We start from the raw sequence: 23,441 nt of genomic DNA, 5'->3' as shown, positions 1-23,441 counted from the left end.
GTTCTTCTCTTTAAAGATACACTGGCACTGTTCTTCCAAAAACACTGAAATGCCCTTTTCATTAAGGGCAAAGAGGCAGAGTAAAATTTTACTAAAGGAATTGAGGAGGGAAAATGGCAGCTTTTTATGAGATGTGCAGAGCACATTTGTTGAACTGTGAGAAGAGTGAATTGGGGTTAGGTGAGATTACTATGTGACCTTAGTTACCCTATCCCACAATAATATATTCCAAGGAAGAGAGGTACAGTGAGACTGTTTGCTGTTTGGGATTCATTTGGTTGCAAGTGAAGAAATCCAGTCTCAAATAGCTTAAGGAATCATCAAACAAATATATCAAATTAAATTCTATACATAAAATCACATCTATGATCACTTAGCTGGAAATTCCAAAGGGTTGAGAATGATTGGCTCAAAGGAGTTAAAAGAGGTCATCAGGATTATTTTTCTCTCTTTATCTCTTAGTCTGTCGTCCTCTGTGTTGTTTTTTGTTCTTACAACTCTCATTCCTAAGGAAAACCCCACAGCTTTCTCATCCTCAGAAGGACTCGATTCACCAGCATGGTGCCATGCTTGGACCTGTCGCTAAGTTCTGGGACATGGAGGGGTCTCTTACTGGGAGACACGGGAAGGTGGACAGGCAGGAGGAAGTACATGTCTGCTGTCCTCCTGAGCTCTTTTTCTGCAGTGCAGGGGCTTTGTTGATCCCTGTATCTTATGCCAAAGACTCCAAAGATAAATTACACCACCTTCCTTACACTACCATGGTTTTACTGACTCTCAAGATTGTTTATCTATGTAGCTAAGCCTCTTGATAACCGGTAGAGGTTTTATCATTTCAGCAAGATTTTCCTCTGAGAAGAACACTGAGTACTTGACTTGTCTCTGTTGAGAAACTTTATCTTTTTTTTTTTTCACCAAGAGGAAGCCCACTGGCAACTATCTAGTTCTAGAATTTGGCTTGAGTACAGATCTGATCAGGAAGGAACCAATATTATGAACATTATCTCCCTGCTTTGTTTCAAGAGCAAGAAACTCTCCTGAGTAATTGTTGTGGGGAAATAAATACAACATGCTATTCTGTCAAATATTACAATGATTAAGGATTTGTTTTATCTTTCCTAGTCATTTATAAGCTTGTAAGTTCAACTTTATGTCTCTGTTGCCTGGTACCACGTAATAATGAGTCAAAAAATATATACTGAATGGTTAAGGGGAGACTAAAGAATTTTTAGATCATTTTACTGGATGTTCTAATTTGGCACAGTTAGAATTATGTGTTAAAATTCATAATATTAACCCCAGAACATCCACATTTATTTGTTATAGTATAGATTTATTTTGATGAATGTCTTTCTAGTTATCATGTTTGTGGGCAGGAAGAAATAAAGCACTGATACCCAGCTGTCTTTAGTTGAATTAGCCCTTGATAATAACTGGCCAGAACAGCCCTTTCCAGTTTCTTACCTCTCTCAGCAAACCTTAAACATTTTTTTCATCTGAATTCCTAGGGCCCTTTGTGGGGAAAGAACTTCACACTCTGAGCACTTGCTATTTGCCAAGTGCTCTGTGAACACATTGTCTTATTGAAATCTCACAGTCACACCATAAAGACTTATTCCTCTTTCTCAACTTTTAGGAGAATTAGTCATTCCCGCCTTCACGGCACCTTCTATCACGGCTTATATCACACTGTGTTGTGATCATTATTTGTTTGTATTTCTGTTTCCTACTAGATGATGAGTTTTTCAACTGCAGAGTCTGTATCTTATTCAGGTGTGCATTCTCAGTTACCCAGCTCTGTAGTGAGAACTTAGCAATTTGGGTATTGTATGATCTTTACAAATTTGACACCTGAGGCTTGCCCAAGGTTGCTAAGTGGAAAGCAATAAGGTTAGATTTTGAGCTCATGTCTGCCAGACTCTAAGCCTTGATTTCTTTCTCCTAAACCACTCTGTTGTTAGAAAGGAGGGTTGGCTGGAGTGATGTAGATGATTGAGGAGGGGAAATATAAGGGGAAGATGAAGAGAGTCATTGCTTGCTGGGGCTAGGAAGGGAGGTTAATTATGCATTGCTCAGTTTAGCAGTGCTCTGACCCCCCAGACTCCCTTCCCCAGCAAACCACACACTCCCTTCCCCAGCACACACACGCACGCACGCACGCACGCACGCACAGGCATTATCTGTGACTTTGTTACAGACAGAGTACTGCATGAGCAGGGATCAGAGAAAGCATTTTCTTGGAAAGCTGTTCACTGTGAGGATAACAAAGAGCTGGAGCACCAAGTCATCCACCAGGATATAAATATATCATTTTCATAACAGAACCTTCTCTGTAATATTATTCTGGGTAGTGATGTTTTACCTATAAGGTTCTAGTCTGAAATGAAGTTAGTAGAGAACATGTAACAGACACATCACAGTTCCCACAGCTGAATGCATGAATTTCATTTCTGGGGCATGATGGTTAGGACAGGAGAGATTTAGGGGAAGCCTTTGAAACAGATGCTCCTGAAGTCAGGGTGGAGAGTGTCAGCATCTGCCATTCTTCCATTCTCACTCACATGCTTTTTAATTTTTTTAATAACAGCTTTATTTGGGATATAATTCACCTTCCACACAATTTAAAGCATACAATTTAATGGGGTTTAGTATATTTATACTAATATACTGAAGTTGTGCAACCATCATTACAATCAATTTCAGAACATTTTCATTACCTCTGTAAAAAATCCCCTGTACACATTAACAGACACTTCCCTTTCCTTCCCACCCCTGCAGTCCAGCCGTATACAACCACTAATCTACTTTCAGTCTTTATAAATTTGCCTGTTCTGAACATTTCATATAAATGGAATCAGTATATGTGGTCTTTTGTAACTGGCTTCTTTCACTAAGGTTAACGTTTTCAAGGTTTGTCCTTGTGCTATGTTTCAGTACTTCATTCCTTTTTATTGCTGAATAGTTTTCCATTGAATATACCACTTTTTATTTATTCATCAGTTGATAGACATTTGGGTTGGCTCGAATTTTGGGCTATTACAATGCTGCTATGATCAATTTGTGTACAAATTTTTGTGTGGTCTCAAGTATTCATTCCTCTTGGATATATACTTAGGAGTGGAGTTGCTGGGTCACATGGTGACTCTGTGTTCCACCCTTTGAGGAACTGCCAGACAATTTTTCAAAGTGGCCACACCATTTTACATTCCCATTAGCAGTGTATGAGGGTTCAAGTGTCTATACATTTTCCAAAACTTGTTATGATCAGCCTTTTTGGTTATAGTCATCCTAGAGGGTGTGAAGTGGTATCTCTTTGCAGTTTTAATTTGCATTTCCTTGTTGGCTAATTATGTTGAGCATTTTCCAAGTGCTTTTTGGTTCTTTGTTTATCTTCCTTGAAGAAAGTCTATTCAGATTTTTGCCTGCTTTTCAGCTGAGTTACTTTTCTTTTTATTATTGAGTTGTCGGAGTTCTCGATATACTTTTACACAAGCCCCTTATTAAATATATAATTTGCAAATATTTTCTCTTACTTTGTGGGTTATCCTGTCACTTTCTTAATGATGTCATCCAAGGCACAAAAACATTTCATTTTAGCTAAGTACAATTTAATGATTTTTTTCTTTTGTTGCTTATGCTTTTGATGTCAAATCTAAAATGGCATTGCCTGGTCCAAGGTCATGAAGGTTTACACCTATCTTTTCTTCTAAGAGTTTTACAGTTTTAGCTCTTAGATTTGGGTGATTGATACATTATTTTTTAATTTTTATTTATGGTATGAGTTATGGGTCCAGCTTCATTCTCCTGTATTTGAATAGTTGTCCTTGTATCATTTTTTAAAAAGACTATTCTTTTTGCATTGAGTGGACTTAACACCTTTGTCAAAAATCAATTGACTATAGATGCATGTTGTTTTGTTTGTTTGTTTCTGGGCTCTCAGTTCTATTCCATTGGTCAGTATGTCTCTTCTTATGCTAGCACTATACTGTCTTAATTACCACAGCTTTATAGTAAGTTTTGAAACTGGGAAATGTGAGTCTTCCAACTTTGCTCTTCTTTTTCAGAACTGTTTTGGTTGTTATGGGCCTCTTTGATTTTTTTATGAATTTGATCAGCTTACCATTTCTTCAAAGAAGCTAGCTGGGATATTGATGAGGATTGTGTTGAATACATACATCAGTTTGAGGTGTACTGCCATCTTAACAATATTATATCTTTGATCCATAAATATGAGATGTTTTTCTGTTGATTTAGATCTTCTTTCATCTATTACAACATTTTGAAGTTTTCATATTATTTCGTTATTTTTGTTGCTATTTTAAATGAAGTTATTTTGTTAATTTCATTTTTTGAATTGTTCGTTGATGATGCATAGAAATACAATTGATGTTTGTGTGTTGGTCTTGTATCCTGCAACCTTGTTAAACTTGTTTAGTAATTCTAAGTGTTTTAGTGAATTCTTTAGGGTTTTCTACATATAAAATCATGTCACCTGTGAATATATGTAGTTTTATTTCTTCCTTTCCAATGAAGATGCCCTTATTATTATTATTATTATTATTTCTTTTTCTTGTCTAATTGCCCTGGCTAAAATCTCCAGTATAATGTTGAGTAGATATGGCAAAAAGTGAGCACCCTTGTCTTGTTTATAGACCTTAGGGGAAAAGCATTCTATCTTTTACCATGAAGTTTGATGTTAGTTGTGGGCTTTCGTAGATGCTTTTTATCATGTTGAAGAAGTTCCCTTGGTTCCTAATTTGTTGAGTGTTTTAATCATAAAAGGTTGTTGCATTGTGTCAGAAGTTTTTTTTTGGGGGGGTCTATTGAAATAATATGTATGGTTTTTGTTCTTTATTAATAAACTATAGTGTATTGCATTGATTGATTTTCCTATGTTAAAACCTTGCATTCCTGGGATAAATCACACTTGGTCATGGTGTGTAATCCTTTCTATGTTGTTTTATTCAATTTGCTAGTATTTTGCTAAGGATTTTTGCATCTATATTCATAAGAGATATTGATTTGTAGCTTTCTTGTGATGCCTTTGTCTGGATTTTTGTAGCAAGGTAACATTGGCCTCATTAAACTGAGAAATGTTCCATCCTCTTCTGTTTTTTGGAAGAGCTTATGAAGGATTGGTAATAATCATACTTTACACATTTGGTAGAATTCACTAGGGGAGCTATCTGCTCCTGGACTTTTTTTTGTGGAAAAAATAATTATTACTAACTTAAACTCTTCACTTATTACAAGTCTGTTCAGATTCTCTATTTCTTCTTGAGTCTGTTTTAGTAGTTGTGCCTTTCTAGGAAATTGTTCATTACATCTAGGTCATAGATTTGCCAGCATATAATATTCCCTTATAATCTTTTTTACTTCTGTGAGGTCAGTAGTGATGTCCCTCTTTTATTCCCAAGTTTAGTAAATTGAGTCTTCTCTCTTATTTTCTTGGTCATTCTAGCTAAGGGTTTGTGAATATTGAGCTTTTCAAAGAACCAGCTTTCAGTTTCCTTGATTTTCTTTATTGTTTTTCTCTTCTCCATTTCCTTTATTTCTGTTCGAGTCCTTATTCCTATTTAATTTCATTTCTTCCTTATGTTGTTTCAGATTTAGTTTGATCTTCTTTTTCTAGTTTTTTAAAGTGGAAGGTTAGTTTTTTCACTGCAGTTTAATTGTTGCCTTCATTATCTATCTCACAAGACAGTTTGTGAGTGTGGGTGACCAATGCTGCATCTGAGCCAGTGCATTCAGACCTTCTAGTGACAGGATCCATGAAGGTAGTACACAGAGAATAATTGATGTAATACTGATTTCTCACTATGATGGAGTCCATGTGGCATTATGGTTCTAGGTCAAAACATGGTTCCTGGAGTCTGGCTGCCTGGATGTGAGCTCTGTCTCTGTCCCTTAATAGCTGTGAGACTTTGGGCAACTTATTTAAGTTCTCTAAGTCTCATTCTCCACATTTGTAAAATAAGCATGAAGATACTACCTCACAGTATTGTTATGAGGGTTAAATGAGCTGACATGTGAAGTCTTAGCCTAGAATTGGTACATGGCAAATGCTCAGTTAGGGTTAGCTATTCTTATGTAGTTGTTGTTGTTATTGTTGTTGTTAGGTCAGGTGGGCCTGTGCAGAGCTAACCACATGTAAAGTAGCTACAGAGCTTGGAGTTGTGTTTCCATTAGTTTGTACTTCTTTGCCAACCACCTCACATGCTACCAAGATGAACCTCACCAGCATTTGCTGCTAAGTGTGGCAGCCTTGGCTGTAACTTTTCTGAAAGATCTCAGACCTTACTTATTTGATCATTTTTCTATATTATAATGATGATACGAGAATAAGGGCAGGAAATTATTTTCCTAAACAAATTTGAAACAAGCTCAGGATGGGAGTGCCATTATTATGAAAATGGTGTCACTAAAAAATTCTAATTTAAGTTTTATAATACCTCAATTTCTCCTCTTGAGATGGAGATAGAAATGTCCTCTCTGAACTCACCAGAGGAGCTAACAGTAAGGGCCTGGGACCTGAGACTCCGTGGGGGGAGCGTGTTCTCCCACTGCAGCTTCAAGGCACATGGCTGCTGTTTATGTGTCTGATAGGCATTTCTCAGAAGTAAAAAAAAGTACAGGCGTGTTATTCTCATCCTTCAGCCAAAGAATGGCCATTACTTTTACAAAAAGAAAAAAGATAGGGATCGATCCTCATCAGAAAACTTTCAGTTAGCTTCCTTTAAAATGAAAATATAGCCATCCTCTAGATATGTATGGATGGTTTTTCTTTAAGATAATCCTAAAACCTTCAAGCAAAGTAATATTTTAATAAAAATATTTTATTAACTATAGCTAGATATTAGCTTTATGTTTTTACCATTTGAATATAAATATTAATATTTCATATTAAAGCAATAGGCAAGCATTATTTTAATAATAATATATTGCTTCTTTTCCTGGTAACTCAGAACATTTTCATGCATACCGTATATTTTTCCCCCTGACCCCATCTCTGAGGGTGCTATAGGGAAATAATTATTTCCATTTCTGTGGGAAGAAGAAATAAAATATTTTAAAGACATTTTCCCCAAGATCTTCTAGTTAATAGGATAAGTATAACCAGTACTCTTTCTTGTCCCATTAAACCTTTTTATCCAAAGCATCACTAAGCAGTAGAAAGGATGTGGATTCCCTCTTTTTTCCCCGGCCTTGTAGGTGCAGAGAAATTAGAGAATACTAGGTGATACTTAGGGAAAAAGTGAAGAAAAGAACTCATCAGTCTATAAGTTGTTAATCAACTTTCTTTGTGAGATATATAGATATATATCAGCAGATGAGTTTTATCCAAGGATGAGTTGAAAGATTTACTTTTTGGAAGACTGAATTTAGTATGAATTAGTCAAAGATATAATTCTATTAATAATAATTAAAATCTCATTTATCTCTTCATACATAGGGCAAGCCATTCTTGTTCTTTGTGTAGCACAAATAATTATACAAGGATGTGAAAGATGGGACATTAGGGAGACTAATGATGAGTTCTAAATTAGACATTTGCAGTGGCATGGGATCAGCACAGAATCTCTTCGTGTTTGGGCTCCTTAAACAATATCCAATATAATTTTCATTGTTACGCTGAGAATATATTATTGAAAGTTGTGTTAAGTACATTTTGTAGCCCTATATTATCACTTGGTAAATTTTATTGGCTGTCTTACTATTTTCCAAAACTTTTAGGCCAGCTGAATAAGAGCTCACTAGTGCTTTAGATGATCCTTTCAAAGAGTGCTAAGACATTAAGTTAAGCATCACACTGAGGCAGCTGTAAAGGGGTGTGTGTGTGTGTGTGTGTGTGTGTGTGTGTGTGTTGGGGATATTTATTATACATCGTATCTAGATACTGGTTTTTGATAGGAAAGAAATGGGTGATGCAGAGGTAAAATCACTAACATCATCAGGTGGTGAAGACCACAAGGAATGCCTCCGTTCCTGAGACTCTGACTCATTCTGTTTGTTTGTTTGTTTGTTTGTTTTGTCTCATTCAATTCTATCTGCCAATTCTCAATAAAGTTTCTAAAAGAAACCTGTGATGTACAAGAGCTAATAGATGACCTTTGACCATCCTATGGTTGCTCCTTCCTGGGGGCACACAGGGAATAATTTTTGGTGGCTCTGAAATCTTAAGACATTTCCACTCCAGTGAGCAATTAAAGAAGTACTGGCATTGACTTCTGGGATCCAAAATAATTCTGAAACCCTGTGAGTGGACCAGCGATGACTTATAGAAAATGGTAACAGTCAGGGATCACCTGACAGATAAGAACTGATTAAACATGTATATGTAGATTATCAAGATCATGACATATAAATCAACCAGAGACCAGCTACAAATGCTGTGTAAGTGCCTTTACAGTTTAAACAGGGCATATATGTGCTCTGTTAAATTATAATCTCATGGGAAATTGGTTCTACCAGAATTTGTAAATTCCAAAACCAGTGTTTCTTAACCCATTTTCCTTCTACCCAACACTCACCCCCATTCCCTCTAAGGACCCTATACCAAAGAAGAAATTTCACAACTTCCACTTAAATCTGTAGCCCATCCCAGGGCATAACATTGCAAAAAGTATCCCTTACATGTAATCCATTTCTAAATATTGATAAGTAATTTAATTATTCCACAATCTGAGATAAAATACAGACAAGAATGAATTTTGTAAATTATACACCACTATACAAATTAGTAATTATCCTTATTACTGAAAATATAAACATTTCTTCTTCATTTTGATAGAGCAGAAGCTAGATTGTTCTCTTATGCAAATGAGAAAATTAATATATTTTTGTTATTTAACAGATTTAGTACTGAGGATCTGTCGTGTACGAGTAAGCCAGTAGGTTAGGAAGCACAACTATGGATATGAAAGAATTTACTCTGTGTCCTCAGGCACCTTACAATGCTTTATCATGCCCTTATACCGGTTTATATTCCCACTAGAGTATACACAAGACTCTGTTTTCCCCAACCTTCACCACCAGTGGGTGTTATAAAATTTAAAAATTTTTGCTGATTCGATAGGACTTTTTTTTGTCTAGATTTACATGTATTTAATTGAACAAAGTTCGATTTGAATAAGGTTGAACATATTTTTATGTTTATTGGACTTAGAATTTTCTTTTTCTGCACACTGCCTCTTCCTATCTTTGCTAGTATTTATTAGGTTACATTTTCTTTATTGATTTGTAAAAGCTCTTGCACATTAAGGAAATTGACTTTTCATTATAATGAAAATATCTGTAGCAGCTGATCCCATTTGTAGTTTGTCTTTGATTTTGTTTTCATACGTATTTCAAAATTCCATTTAATTCTTGGTGAAAAGAAAGGTAATGATAGGGACCAATTTTTAGTTTGATTTGAAATTTAGATAAATTCTCAGTTTCAATCTTAGCTACTGTGTTTAGTTATTTAATTCTCCAATCTAAGTTCAATTATTAGCTGATGTGTCTCCTGGCACATAGGTATGTGCATATAAAGAGTTTAAAACGGAGATTTCTTGTATCATAATTTTTCCTTCTTCATTTCTGAAAGAGAACTAAGTACCATTAATGGCATTCTATTTCTTCAATTAATATTGTTATTACTATTTTGTAGGTTTACTTCCAATAAGTGCATTAGTGACAACCACTCAGGAGAAGTTTAATAAGCAGTTATTGTTAATCACATGCTTGTAAATTTGAGGGATGTTTCTACTTCCTCTTCGTGAAAGTATGTTTTCACAGTAATGTGTTTTTCCAATTTAAAAAAAATTACCCATCTGAGTAATTATAAGGAATCATAACTATCATTTTCATTAACACTTCAGATCAAAGTGATTTTCATATAAATCTTTTTATACTTTCACTTGGAACTAACTCTGAGTCTGATCATTTCTGCATTGGCATTCCTAAAAACATACTGTGTTAACAAGCTGCTCCAGTGCCTTTTTTTTTTTTTTTTCCTTTTTTGTAAAGCAAAGCTGGAGAAATGAGCTGCTTCTCAAAGCAGCGAGGTCTCAGAGGCACATGTGGATTTCACACTGGAAGGCTGACACAAATACAGTAGGAGAACAGAAGAGGCTCACACATGCGTATCTTTACTGCTCGAGGTAGCATCTGTTATTGTGACTTTCCTTCTTCCTAATCTTTTCCATAGTTGCTCACCAAACATCTAAAGACATTGGGCTTTGAGGTCTTTGTTTCACAATGATTCTTCATAAGCTGAATTTTCTTATTATGATTTATGGCTTCGTATTGAAAGTCAAAATTATTTTACCAATAGTTTGGAATTCTTGTCAAGAGCAGTTATTGAGCACCTAAGGGAGTGAATTTCTCTGTGTATGCCCTTGGCAGGGAGAGAGGTTGAAAGCAAGTGGCTTGGATATGATATATTTCGCAAGGTACTATCAGCTTGTCATGCAAGTAAATAACTATGTAAATGAACAAAAAATCGAGAGAAAGTCTTAAAACTTTGTGCACACGTTTTAATTTTCGAATGTGGAATTTTAGTTTATGCAGTGTTGTGATGAAACAGGAATTCCCACCCATTTTGCAAGTCTGCAGATGACAAACACACAGTTGTCAAATGTATACAAAAGCAGGAATGCCAAAGCCATGTGGCGGTTAAGTCCTTTGGAGAAAGGGAGATACCTCAATGAGAAGCCTTCCTGAGGAAAATGGTTCTAGAGGAGAGCTGTGAAGGAAAAAAAGGATCTGTTCAGATAGAGAGAGTGGAAAGGTAGTCGGGGTTTTTGCGTGTGTGTGTGTGTGTGTGTGTGTCTGTTGAGTGTGAGAGGAACAAAGGGCAATTTTGCAGTGGTTTGTAGTCTGAAGTTAAGCGAAGATTTGCAGTTCATGATCAAAAGCTTGTAATGTTATGGATGATCAGGATCACATCAGATTCCCTTCGTGGGGGTAATATGATCCCACCCTACTTCAGGGAGATGGTCCTTCCTGCTTTCAGGCTGGTTAGCAGGGAAAGTGGCTATCCGGGAGGGAAGCAAAGAGGTTGTGCCTTGTTAGTGCTGAGCGAAATCAGTAAGAAAAGAAAGGGAAATAATTGCCATTAAGGACTTAGTAATGGGCTGAAAAGGTGACAAGGGGGCTAAAACAGGAAATTGTTATCTCAAACCATCTTAATTTTTCTGATGACCAAGTTTATGCTAAAGATAAATGTGTGTATATAATGTTAAAATACAGAAGAACATAAAATTAAAAACTTAAATCATCCGTATTCAATATTCTTACTCTTCAGAGACAACCACTTCAATATTTTTTTATTTTTCTAGTTATTTTTACAGTATCAATTGATCATCTGTATATACAGTTTTATGTACTATTCTCTTAATCTCACAAATCACAAACCTTTACTCATGACATTAAAGTTCTTCATAAAAGTAATTTTTAGTGACTGAACAGTTAATATAATTTTTAGTGGCTTATGTACCACCATTTATTTAACCATTCCCTTAATGTAAAGCATTTGGATAGTTTCTAAATTTATTACAAAGAATTCTGAGATAAACATCTTTGTACGTAAACTTCATTTTATTATTTCTTTAGGATAGATCTTAATGATACAATTGCCAAGTGAAGAGAATGAATATTTTCACAGCTTCTCATATATAAAATTTTTTTAAGGAAAGATTTTAATCAATTTATATTTGTCTTTCTGAAGAGTGAGAGTTTTAGCACTATTTGCTAATTTGAGGGGAAGGGTAGAGTATGTACTTAGCAAGCATGAGGTCCTGGGTTCAATCCCTAGTACCTCCATTAAAAATTTTTTTATTTGCTTATTTTATTGGTTAAAAGTGATATTCTTTATATATTTCTTGCTTTAATTTACATTTATTTGCTTACCAATGAGACTGAACATTTTGTTGGGTTATTTGTAATTCCTAGAAGAGAGATTAGAATACATATACCACGTATATGTGATAAGTATATTAACTGACATACTTCATATTATTGGCTAACAGGGCATCTAAATAGATGGTAGAATATGTTTTTCAATGGGAGGATGGAAAGAAAGGGCCAAGCAATGTAACTGAAGAGTGGATGCAGTATTCTAGACTGTAGTTAGTGTTAGGGGACAGAGAGGAGGGGCGTCAATAATAGAAAATCTGCACAAGCAGATTGTAGACATGAGGGGAGCTAAGTAAGGACAGGATCATGGAGCCCCAATGGAAAGAGTATGGAAGGGACCATGAGCAGGAGACTCAAAGGGCCAGTGGAAATGAGGGCCAGACAGAGGGCGCAGGGGGAAAGGATCTGTAGACTGAAGAGCGAGGGAGGCGTGCATTCACCATGGTCCTCCATCTCCACCTTCCACGGGGCCTCGGGAGCTTCCCAAGAGTTTTCCCAGCAGGTTCTTGTTTCCCTCAGATTTGGCAATTCCAAGGGTACGGTTCTTTTGCACCCCCCTCCCCCACCCGTGTACCCAGTGTGTCTCTTACATGTGTAGTTTATTGCTTTCCATGATGGAGGTTGCCGAGACTCTGTTTTGTCTATTTTTTGTTTCTTGGCCCTAGAGTCAGTTTTCCATAGTGTGTACGTTCATAAAAGTGTGAGAGAAAACTGAAATGGAGAGGGCTGCAGAGTTCATGCACAAGATACTCAGCAATGACGTTAAGGACTGAAGGTGTTGGTTGGCTAAAACCTAGATTTTTAAAAAATAATATCCCAATATGCTGCCTGGTGGTTGACAGCACTCACACTATCTATGTGTGCTTTTATTGCTTTTGACTGAATGCCATGCCATAAAAAACATTTTGTGCCATATTATTGACATGGTGCTATGGCACCCCCCTTCTCCCAGTTGCTCAGGCTGTAATGTGAGTCATCTGGGACACTGCCATCCCACAGGCCATCCATCAGCCAGCTGTGTCACCTCTGCCTCTGTCATACAACTCACAGTCAGCTTCTCTTCCCACCACCTCTCTCTAGGGTAACCACTGTGATCCCATCCCCGGATGACTGGAGCAGCCTGCAACTCATCTCTCTGCTTCCTCCTTTACATGTCTGTGATCTCTTTTCCACACCCGAGTGATCTTAAGAAAAAGAAAATCAGATCTCATCACTCCTCTGCTCAGAATCTTCCGTTCAGCCCAACAGAACCAAAGTCCTTGACAATAAGGCCGTCATCTGACCCCCGCCTGCCCTGCTCACTCTATTTCAGCCTCACTGCCTGTTTCTTGCTATTCTTCAGATACCCCAAGCTTGCTCCCCCGCTGCTGTCTTTCCTTCTGTCTGGAAGGCTTTTTCGCTGGGTCTTCAAACTGCTTGTTCTTTCCTTCATCCAGTCTCTACTCAAGAGAGAAAGGATTTCCCTGACCACTGTAACCAAAAGAGCCCCCAGTTTTTCCTCCTAACCCTGCTTTATTCTTCCTCATTGCGTTTGTCACCACGCCCCCTCCCCAAAACATCAAAACAATAACAAAGCTTGTTGATTCTGTTTCCCCAGCGTAACAGGAAGGACCTTGTCTGTCTTGGTCATCACTTTATCTTCAGGGTCTAGAACAAAGACAGTCGATGACCAGTAACCATTTGTTGAATGACTGAATGTCTCATATAACCAGTTCAAAATTGAGTGTCTTGAGAAGTTACCAGTTTCTCATAGAAAATGGTTCATTATGTCTAAACTACTTGCTTCAGTACTATTTTATGTTGTTCTTTTTCTTGAACATACACTCCCTGCTAATTTTAGCACTCTGTCTAAAGTGATCAGCCTTACCATTGATCCTTTAAAGATGTCTTCATGTTTCTAATTAATGACCGAACCAGTGTTTATAGATGCACAGCAGCTAAAGTTTTAATCTGCTAGATTCCTCTTTTGCATAGTTTTGTATTATTTCCATATTTAAAACATTTTTTTCCTTTAGAATATTTACTTTCATATTCTCAAAAAATAAGAGCTCCTTTTCTAAAGTGGCGAAAGTATGTTGAACAGATAATTAAGCTTAAACAGGAACTGAACCCAAAGGTCTTAAGAAAAAATATTCACAGTCTTTTAAAGACAACATAACTTATTTAGTACCTTACCAGTTATTCAAGACCCAGACAAGATTCAATCTCTTGGTTGATTCAGGTATTATGTTTATAAAATATATTATGTTGAAGGTTAATGCCAGTATTGATAATACTCAATTCTTGGAATAGAAAAATTCTTCAGGGAAATGCATTTTGCTTCTTGTTTTTTAATTACAAAGTAAACAGATACAGAGAAGTGCATGTTTTAAAGTTGTGGGGTTTGTGATTGCCAGGGTTTGTAACCTAATAGATGGAAATCAGAATGCAGGCTACCAGCATCTCTGGCAGGAAGCTTTGCCCATGGACTCTGGTCAATTTGATAATGTTCCCTGCCTGACTCTGTAGCCTTAGTGCCTGCACAGCATGTGGTGCTGCGTTTTGCCCTGTATTTTATGTTTAATTGTTTGACGTTTAACTGTCTCATCAAAAAGATGATTAGCTCCTAGTTAATAGAACCCACATCAGGATCCAGGTCTCTGACTGCTTTCTCCTCCTCTGTGCTTGAATACGCCCCGGAATGTTATTGAAAGTAAACACAGCACTCACTAAATCCAGAATGGTAGGAGATTTCTGTGGTAATTTTGAGGAAATTATTTATTACACTGTTTAATTATTAAAGAGTGAAACTTGCATAATACTTTGCAAAACGACACACTTCCTGAGCTCTTGTTAACCGGACTGCCCATTCTAAAGAGGGGGTGGGGAATCTACTTTTACATTATGACAACGTAGCTGGCTTTTCTCTAGTGAAAGTGAGACACGGGGCTTGGATTTGACACATTATTTATGACTTTGTAATAGGTATTGTCTCTCCGCCTGCATTCAGTATTTATTCTGAACTTCCTCTTTTGAAAACAAAAAATCTGTTAAAACTGCCACAGGGTACATAGGGTTAGAGACGGGTAAGGATGAGACACTACAGTTTGCTGTGTTAGAGGGGCAGGAAGGGACCACTATAGAACCTAACAGGGCTCAAAGAATTCATGAAGAATACTGCCTAGGACAGGGTGAAAGCTTAGGGAGAAAAAGCAGGGACTTTTCTTTAGATTTAAATTAGCTTTTGTTAGGTTTTAGAAGTTAATGTTTTACTGACCAAATGTTAAAGCTTTCCCTGGCTCCAGAGGTACCATCTCCAAAGTTTCAAAGCTTTTCTGGCAAGGACAGAAATGCCTGTCACTGGCAGGGTCAGAGCAGCGAGGTGAGGGTGGGGAGGTGGCCAGAGACATACAGGTAATTAAAGAAAGGAGAGGGAGGAAGGGAAATTATTTCCTTATCTAGAGGCAGTAAAATGTGGTCTCTAAGAGCCAGAATGGCTGGTTTCAAATTCTCTCCACTATTTACTAGCTGCTTGTCTTAGTCAAGTTACTTTATTTCTTGCGCCTTAGTTTACTCAGCTGTCAAATGGGACAATAGTAGTACCCACCACAAAATGTGTTTATGAGGCGTGCATGTGTTAGTGTATGTGAAGCACTTAGTAACAGTGACTTGTATCTGATAAGGGTTATAGAGAGAAGTTAGCTACTGCGATTTTATTTCAGATGGAGGTGATAGATAAATTTAAGTGAAAGTTAGACAGGAAATGTAGGTGGTGATTCTGCCTCGTCATTGGCTGCCTCACCAATGTACTCTTGTCAGTGTTGTGTGTAATGAACATGGGAGCTTGAAGTCCATGGGCTCCTCATGACTGTCCATTACACAGGAAAATGAAAAACACTAGAATCACTGCCTTTGTGACAGATAGATATTTTAGAGTGAAAAAAAGAAGTACCCCTTGCATGAGTAAAGCTTGGGAGGGAAGGAGCTGGTTGGATATGAGGTGGGGTTATACTTTATTTTATTGGATAATTCTCTCATGTGCTTTGTCTGAGAAGTTAAAGACAGGCTCTGTAGTAGACATAATAGCATATAATGTTACAAAGCTTCTGGATTAACTCACCCTGGGTGGGATGCTGGAACCTGAGATTCAAGAAAAGTTAGTAGTCCTTGTCCTCTCTCTTCCTGCTGTCTCTGAGTCAGGGTTCCCTGTCATGGTGAACATTTCTAAGGGAAAAGGACTCAGTATCCCCAGTAAAGGTGGACCTGAAGACTGTGGTTGAAAGGGGGTGGAGGGGTGAGCTAGAGTGAGGGTGAGTGGAGAGCCCCCCACAGCCCAGCCTGGCCAGTGTAAACCCTTTGAAGTTCAGCTAACCTGAGAAGGTAGAGGAACACTCATTTTACTTCACAACAGTCATCCCAAAGCATATTGTTCTATCTTGGGTTTCTTTCCATTATACCACCTACCTGGCCCTTACTGCTGAATGTAAGATCTCTGCTGCCTTGTCCATGTTAAATAGCTACTGCTATGCAAGCAGGAAGTACTTGACATATAATTTCAATGAGTTTAGATATATGCTTTAAGAGCATGTCCCACTAGAAACCTAATGGATTCACAAGCTTAATTTTTACAGTAATAATAATAAATATATTTTCCCTTGTAAGACAGAGACCATGCGGGACATTCCCCTCCCTCCCCGACACACACACACATGCGCGCACACACACACACACACACACTACTATTCTCCTTCTCTGCTATTCTCTCTCTTTAGTTCTTTCATAATCTTACCTACTATATATTTTATTGATTTATTTATTCAGTGTCTCCCCCATGAGACTATCGGGTTTATGAGGGCAGGGATTTTTGCCTGTTTTGCTAACTGTTACAGCCCCAGTACCTAGAACAGTGCCTGACACTTAGAAGGTACTTGATATTATTGAGTGCATGAAATGCACAAGTATTAGTTATTATTATAATTTTACTCTTTAAAGCAATTGTGCCAATTGAGAGGATATTGTTTGTTTGTTTTAAAATGAGAGAATATCTTTATTGATTCAGGATAAGGAGGATTTCTTAAATGGGGCACAAAAAGGACAAAACATGAAGGAAACGGTTTCTACCTTTCACATTAAAAATTACGTATGTCAGTGGCATCATAGACAAAGTGAAGCTCTAAGTGGCAAATTGGAAAAAATTATTTGAGATCCGATAGAGAGGATATTGTTTTTAATTTTAAAATGAAAGCCCTTTGATCCTGTCCTAATGTACAGATAAGGTAAACTCTTCATCCAGATATGGCAATGCCCATTCTTTCATTCTTCCTGTTGATACTGTTAATGGGGAATTTAATAAATTAACTGCAAGATAATATGATGGTGCTTTTAATCATGCAGGTTTGTGGATACTGCTCTGCAAACGTGGAGAAAGGCTTTTTGGTCTAAAGTAGTGATGGAAGAGGGCAGGTAAAGGAACATTAACAGTGCATGCAGCTGAGGCCAAGGTCTCATATGCGTGTACATAGAAACCAATGGCTGCCCTGGAGGTGTTAATCCTTTTATAATATTGCCATTCTTCTGGTGGGTTCTGTGTGTCACATGAATTCTTTAGGAGGACTCTCCCATGTGTACTTGCATCCCTTCAGCTCTTTGAGCTCAGTCTTGCAATGTCAGCTAGTTAGGGTCATGGCCAACTACTGGTGCTGACACTACCCGAACAGGTATATGGCTTCAGTGCCAATAGTCATTTTTTTCAGATGAAGGCTAGTGCCTCAGTGCATATATGTGGGTGTGTGGGGGTGTGTGTACAATTTCTTCTCCTTATGCTTTAGTCATACATTAATACAATAACCAATTCCAGCAAAGGTTTTGAAATTCTAAATACATAGTGTAAAATCTACTTCTGGAAAACTGCTCACCACTATCAAATACAGAGCAAACACACATCGACTTGCTCTTTACATCGGCTATATCTTTATAGCCTTTAAGTGAGCTGAAATAAAAAAGAATGTTCTCTTAGTAGAATGTAAAGGGGACCAAAATAGATATTACATATATTTAAAATAGCCCACATAACAATTTCCTGGCTTCACAGCATGTCTTCACCCGTGCTTCATGAATCTTGTTACTCCTTTTTCCAGATCTACCTTAGAGCTGATCTTGTCTCAAGCTTCTATTTCAGGCCTGTATTTTTTTTTTTTGTGTGTGTCTCCAGACTCAGAACTCAGATATGCCTGCTGTCATCCACTCTAAAAACAAAGGTGCTTTGTTAAGACAAAGGAAGCTCCTCCGGTGCTGATTTAAGCTTGTTTCAAACCAGATCTATCAGAAGTTATGGCAGCAAATGCAGCACATGTCTACAGGATGCCACTGGCATATACCTTTGCCTACGTCGAGGGCTATGTAATAGGGGTCAGTGTCAGTGCCAGCAGAAGGGACGATTATTACCTTTTCTGTGTCCTTTTCTGTATTGTGTACCTTTGTAATAACTTGTGTGCATTGTTTGTGCAGAGACCATAGTTATCTGTGTGTTTTTTAAATTAACCCTGTTCAAAGCAAAGTCAGGAAGAAGTTGCTTATTTTTTATTTAGAGCAGGCAGTAATTGAAATGATTGCTTTCAGGTGTTCAGTGAAAAGCTGCCCTGTCCTTACCACTTTACTCTTAAAATTTATCCTCTTGAGATGGTTTGTTTCCTACATTTTTGTGTTCTGGGTAATGTTTGATATAGGAATGCGTGTGCATGCACACACACACGCATGTACTCACACGCCTGACAAGCACCCATTCCTACACCAAGTCCAAACCAAAACACTCTTCCTAATGCTTAATGCACATCACACACCCAGAATTTATTAAAAATTCTTATATAATATACTCAATTACTCTTACATAAAGGCAGATTTTCTGAGTCTCTTTTGTAGTCAAAAGGAATTTAGTGTAAAGTCAGTAGCTTTTTTTGAAACACTTCCTTAATATTATTGATAGATTGCTTCAATTTTCCTTTAATTAGAACCTAGCAATTTAGCTTTATATAATATTTAACATGATTATAATCTTAGACTTGTTCTGGATTTTGACCCTTTACTAAGTAACCTACTGATAATTTTTTAGTCACTATTGATATTTTTAGATTATTTCATTTGGGAGTAATAAAACTGTCTCTCTTAAAAAATACAGGTAGATAAATGGATTTAAAACTTTCTTTTTACTCTGGCCTTTTTACTTCCTATCCTTGTTACTTCAAATTCCTAGGGTTTATAGGATTTATTAAGGCTAACAATTATAGAATAGCAACTAAGGGAAAATTTGAGACCACATCTTTGAAATGCTTGCTTTAGGAAGAGTTACAGATTTGTTTCTCTCTTTGCATGCTGTGGAGCTCAGGGTAATCCTGGTTCAGGTGGTCTCAGATATCACAGGATAGCTTTTTGGAGCCCTCCTCAAGTCCATCTTCTGGTCCCTTCTCCCCTGATCTCCCAGCTGCCTGAACTGGCAAACAGCCTCCCGGGAGGTTCCATCCCTTCCCTGCTTGAAAAGGAGCATATTTACTCTGCTTAAGTGCTTCGGGTCCTCCTGGTCCGTTGTTATGTACAGACTGTTTTTATTATCATGAATTATGTTTTATACCTTCCTTCTTCTTTCTCTGCCCCTTCTATTTTTCTCCGCTTCTTAGCAGTAAATTCATTTCCAGCTCCAAACTGATAAAGTAAAATAAAATGAGGGTTTAGTTCTCATGTGGTTTTTTGCCTGTATCTTTTTTCTGCCAGGCGTATCACAAACCCAATTGTTGGTAGTGATTAGGAGAAAAGATAAAGGGTACTCATCCAGGTTACCTACCCTAGATATAATGAGAAGAAGAAAACCCAACAATTGCTAAAAATAGAACATTTCTAAGAAATCACAGTAACATTTTTTGAGTACTTTCTATATGCCGGGAAAGTTTCTAGGCACTTTATGTGTGTTCATACATAAAACGCTTAGAACTCAGCAACTCTGGTGAAACAAGAATTATTGTTTCCTTGTCTGCACCCTGCAGAACAAGGTAACGGGCATCCATCTTGTTTCTAGGAAGGTGAATTTTAAAAAATCATTTGTTTCCTTTTAGTCAGCATTGGCGTGTGAATTAAATTTCCTTCTCTAGTAAACGTCAGAGCATTTGTCTTCTTGGGCTGTCCCTGGATCCATGTGTTACAGTAGGTTTGCTGTTAACTTTTCAGACTGCTATTGAGCAGTTTTGTATCTGGCGATTTTAACACCTCCCTTCCTTCTGTACCACCCACTCAAGTTCATTACAGGTGCCCTTAGCAAATGACTCCCAAGGCATTTAAGTGGCCAAAGCTCATTGACCAATGAGGAGAGGTGTGCCATGTATAACAGCGTTACGCAGTTCCTGGGATCAGGAGCGAAGTTTGCTTAAGCAAAGCTTTTGTTACCATTAGCCTGTCGCATCCTGATTTCAAGACTGGAAAGGTAGGGAACACCTTATTTGTTGTAATTGGAAGAGAGGAGGAGATGGTTTTGTGTTTGGTTAAAGTAATTTAGGTCAGGTTGAATAAACAAATGATCCATTTTGTTCTTAATTGAAGGTAAAAAAATTGGAAGTTTGTGAGAGTTTCAAATGCTGCACAGTTTGCCTTACCAGAAGCAAAACCAAAATTCTGAAGTTAAGAACATTAAAAAACAAAAAGATCAGTTTGTCTAGCATCTCTTCATTTTAACACACTTGAAAAAACTAGGTTAAGGAGAGTCATGTTTTCATAGATTGCTGCTGTTTTAATTGTGGGATTAAAAAGCAGGAATTTATCAACAATATTTGCATTTATTTTCCAAAGTCATTTCAGAGTCAGTCCTTAGAGAAGAAATTTGTGACTTTAAAAAATATATGTATGTGATAAGAATAAGAAACTGATGGAATTAGTATTTGATAGTTACTACATAAAGGTTAGCAATAATGACGTTTCCTCTGAGAAAAGTTCTGGTATAAGAAGACTGTTGTATTAATCATTTTCTCAAACCAATAGCAAAGTTTATGAAATGGAATTAGTTAAATATAAATTATATACCTTAAAGACTATACAAATTAGTTTCACTTTTACTAGAAGGAATAGTTTGGTATATTTTATGCATTATTTAATTTCTAATATTAACTCAAGGAAACCAGAGATAAAGAATCTTTATTCACTTCTCCTACCTGGAAATGCAGCAATTTGAATAGCATTTGAAGCTAATTCTGAGAAGCAAAACCCTCTTCATTGTGAATAAAATGATGAGTCAATGGGACAAAATGTATACATTAAGAACATGTTATTATATTTATTCATTAGCCTACATCTAATGTTTACTACCAGAAAGTAAGTTTGGATTCTAAGAAAAGTGTAACTGGTTTCCCATGGTTGCTTTTTCCCAGAGATGGCTTAATGTATTTTATAACAGAAATTAGATAATATACTTGTTTAAAAATACATGAGAAATGGTACCATTTGGTAAAAAGTTTTTTAAAAACGTTAAAGTATTTAGTTAAAACTCTCTCTTTGCCTAATTTGTGATGAGAATTTTTTAAGCATATATTATCAATTATAAATGCCAAATAATTTCGGTTATCTCAGTTTCCCCCTTTTTAACAATTATTTTTATATACTCCTTTAAAAGATTTGCCTCCTGAAAGTTTCTACTTCTATTAGAGTTATTCATACTGCCATTTTATGAGACATGTACTCTCAAGATCTCCTTCCTAAATAAGTCTCTTATTCTGGGTGACTCTTTGGGGGAGGTGGACGTGGGTTGACCACCAGTCACAGGGTTAACTATTCACAGCACAGAATACTTGCTAGCCATCTTTTCTGGTGCAAGTAATTGCTGTTTCTCAATTCCAAGCTGAGGTTCAAAGGTTTAGACTAACTTCACAAGATCAGAGGTCAGGCACGAATTGCTGCAATTTATATTTCAATTCTGCCGATATGACAGAATTTCACAGCTATGATGATTGCTTTTTCCACTTCTGCACACATACCAGGCCAGGCAGTTAACAGTGTAATTTGTACAAGTCAGCCCTTGGCACCCAAGTTTAATGAGTAACTAGCTGGTGCCTTAGGTTTCACTGGTACAAGGTGCACAGTATAAAAAGGGTCAAATGTCAACGCACAAAGACGGAGGGGGTGGGGAGTGATATCAATAACCACCACCTATGAATCAGACGTAATTTGTGTTCATTTTAAAAATAATTTCTATGATGGGAATGTTGGCGTGTTCGTTTTCCTCGCTTCTGAAAGAGGTAGATAATTTTGTTCAATGTTAGCAAGAAAGAACAGTGTGATTAGAGATTATTGAGAACTGTAGAAAGCGAAATTGCAGGCTCTGTTTACACTTTTCATGGATCTCTGATTTCTCAAAAACCTCCCCAAATGTGCCAGCTTTTCAAGAATCTCAAGAACAAATTGGGTAACCAGGTGTTTCTGAGCCCATGACACTTAGGATTATCTAACATTCTCTATACTTCATCCAAAACGTCAAACTCCTATCTTTATTTCTAACCCAAGTCAAGAATATCTTTTACTATTTAAAGTTGAGTATTGGGACTCTTCAAAAAATTCTTGGATGGTGGGTGTTGAGAATCCATGGGTTTGCCATTCACAGTTTTGACTTCTCATAAATGACTCTGAAACTACAATATAAATATATGTAACTTGTCATTTTTGTTATAACACAAATTTTAATTTTCTACTCTTCCAGACTGGGGGTAGAAGCAATTGGACTCTTCCATAGTGCAGAATAATTAAGCACACAGATTCTGGTGTCAGAATCCTGGGTTTAAATCCCAACTTCATCATTTACAGTTAAGAGACTTGAGCAAATGGGCAGCCTCCCTCTGTTTAGTTCCTTCATCTCCAGAACGAGTGTAACCATAGAATCTGCTTCATGGGGTTGTAGTAATAATTAAATAAGACAATGTACTTGAAATGCTTAGCACAGTGCCTGGTTTATAATAACTTCTCAGGGAATGTTAATTGTTTTATTAATATTATTAAGTTACATACCTTGTGAATAAGCCTTCCCTACCTTATATATCAGCCTAACTTGTTTAGACTTGATCTTTGCAGGAGGGTGACGTGGTCAAACTGTATGTTTTTAAATGGTCACTTTGTCTCCATGAGAGCTAGATTGATTGCAGTAGGCAAGAGTGGATGCGACCAAGTCAGCTGGGAGGCTGCTGTAGCCATCCAGGCAGGAGCTGATGGTTGGCAGTTTATAAGATGCTTTCAAATGCAGTGTCTCACTTTTATCTTTGTAATAACTCTCACATGTGGAGTTAGGATGCTGAAGCCAGAAGGTGGCATGTCTGTGGTCAAACGCTGCTGATGACAGAGTGAGAACCAGAACTCTGTTACCAGACTCTTGCCCTGGCAGCTTTAGGCCCGTGTACTAGCACCCCTGGGTGTGGAGAGTTCATTTACCTTTAGAGAGGACTTGTTTCTAAAAACAGAATTCTCATTCCTTGGTTGAAGGCATGGGGTGAGAAAGTTATTTTTAGCCTAGATTTATGAGTGAGAGTTGGGAGAAGCAGAACAGG

The 23,441-nt window shown here is 37.2% G+C and overlaps 1 protein-coding gene across 9 annotated transcripts in view; it reads left to right on the top strand.

Annotated features, from left to right (window-relative positions):
- Window positions 1–23,441, top strand: part of RBM47 (RNA binding motif protein 47) — a 214,140-nt gene that overhangs the window by 156,859 nt on the left and 33,840 nt on the right. Inside the window, exon 1 of one of the 9 annotated variants that reach the window (XM_032496534.1) lies at window positions 20,257–20,344. The exons of the other annotated variants lie outside the window; for them this stretch is intronic. The gene's annotated coding sequence lies outside the window, so the exon portion shown is untranslated. Of the gene's footprint in view, window positions 1–20,256; window positions 20,345–23,441 lie in introns of those variants that run through there. 9 annotated transcript variants of the gene reach the window in all.

This window comes from Camelus ferus, chromosome 2, assembly GCF_009834535.1.
Source record: "Camelus ferus isolate YT-003-E chromosome 2, BCGSAC_Cfer_1.0, whole genome shotgun sequence".
NCBI lineage: Eukaryota > Metazoa > Chordata > Mammalia > Artiodactyla > Camelidae > Camelus > Camelus ferus.
The sequence above is the reverse complement of the archived record's forward strand: the minus strand, read 5'-3'. Positions and strand labels throughout refer to the sequence as shown.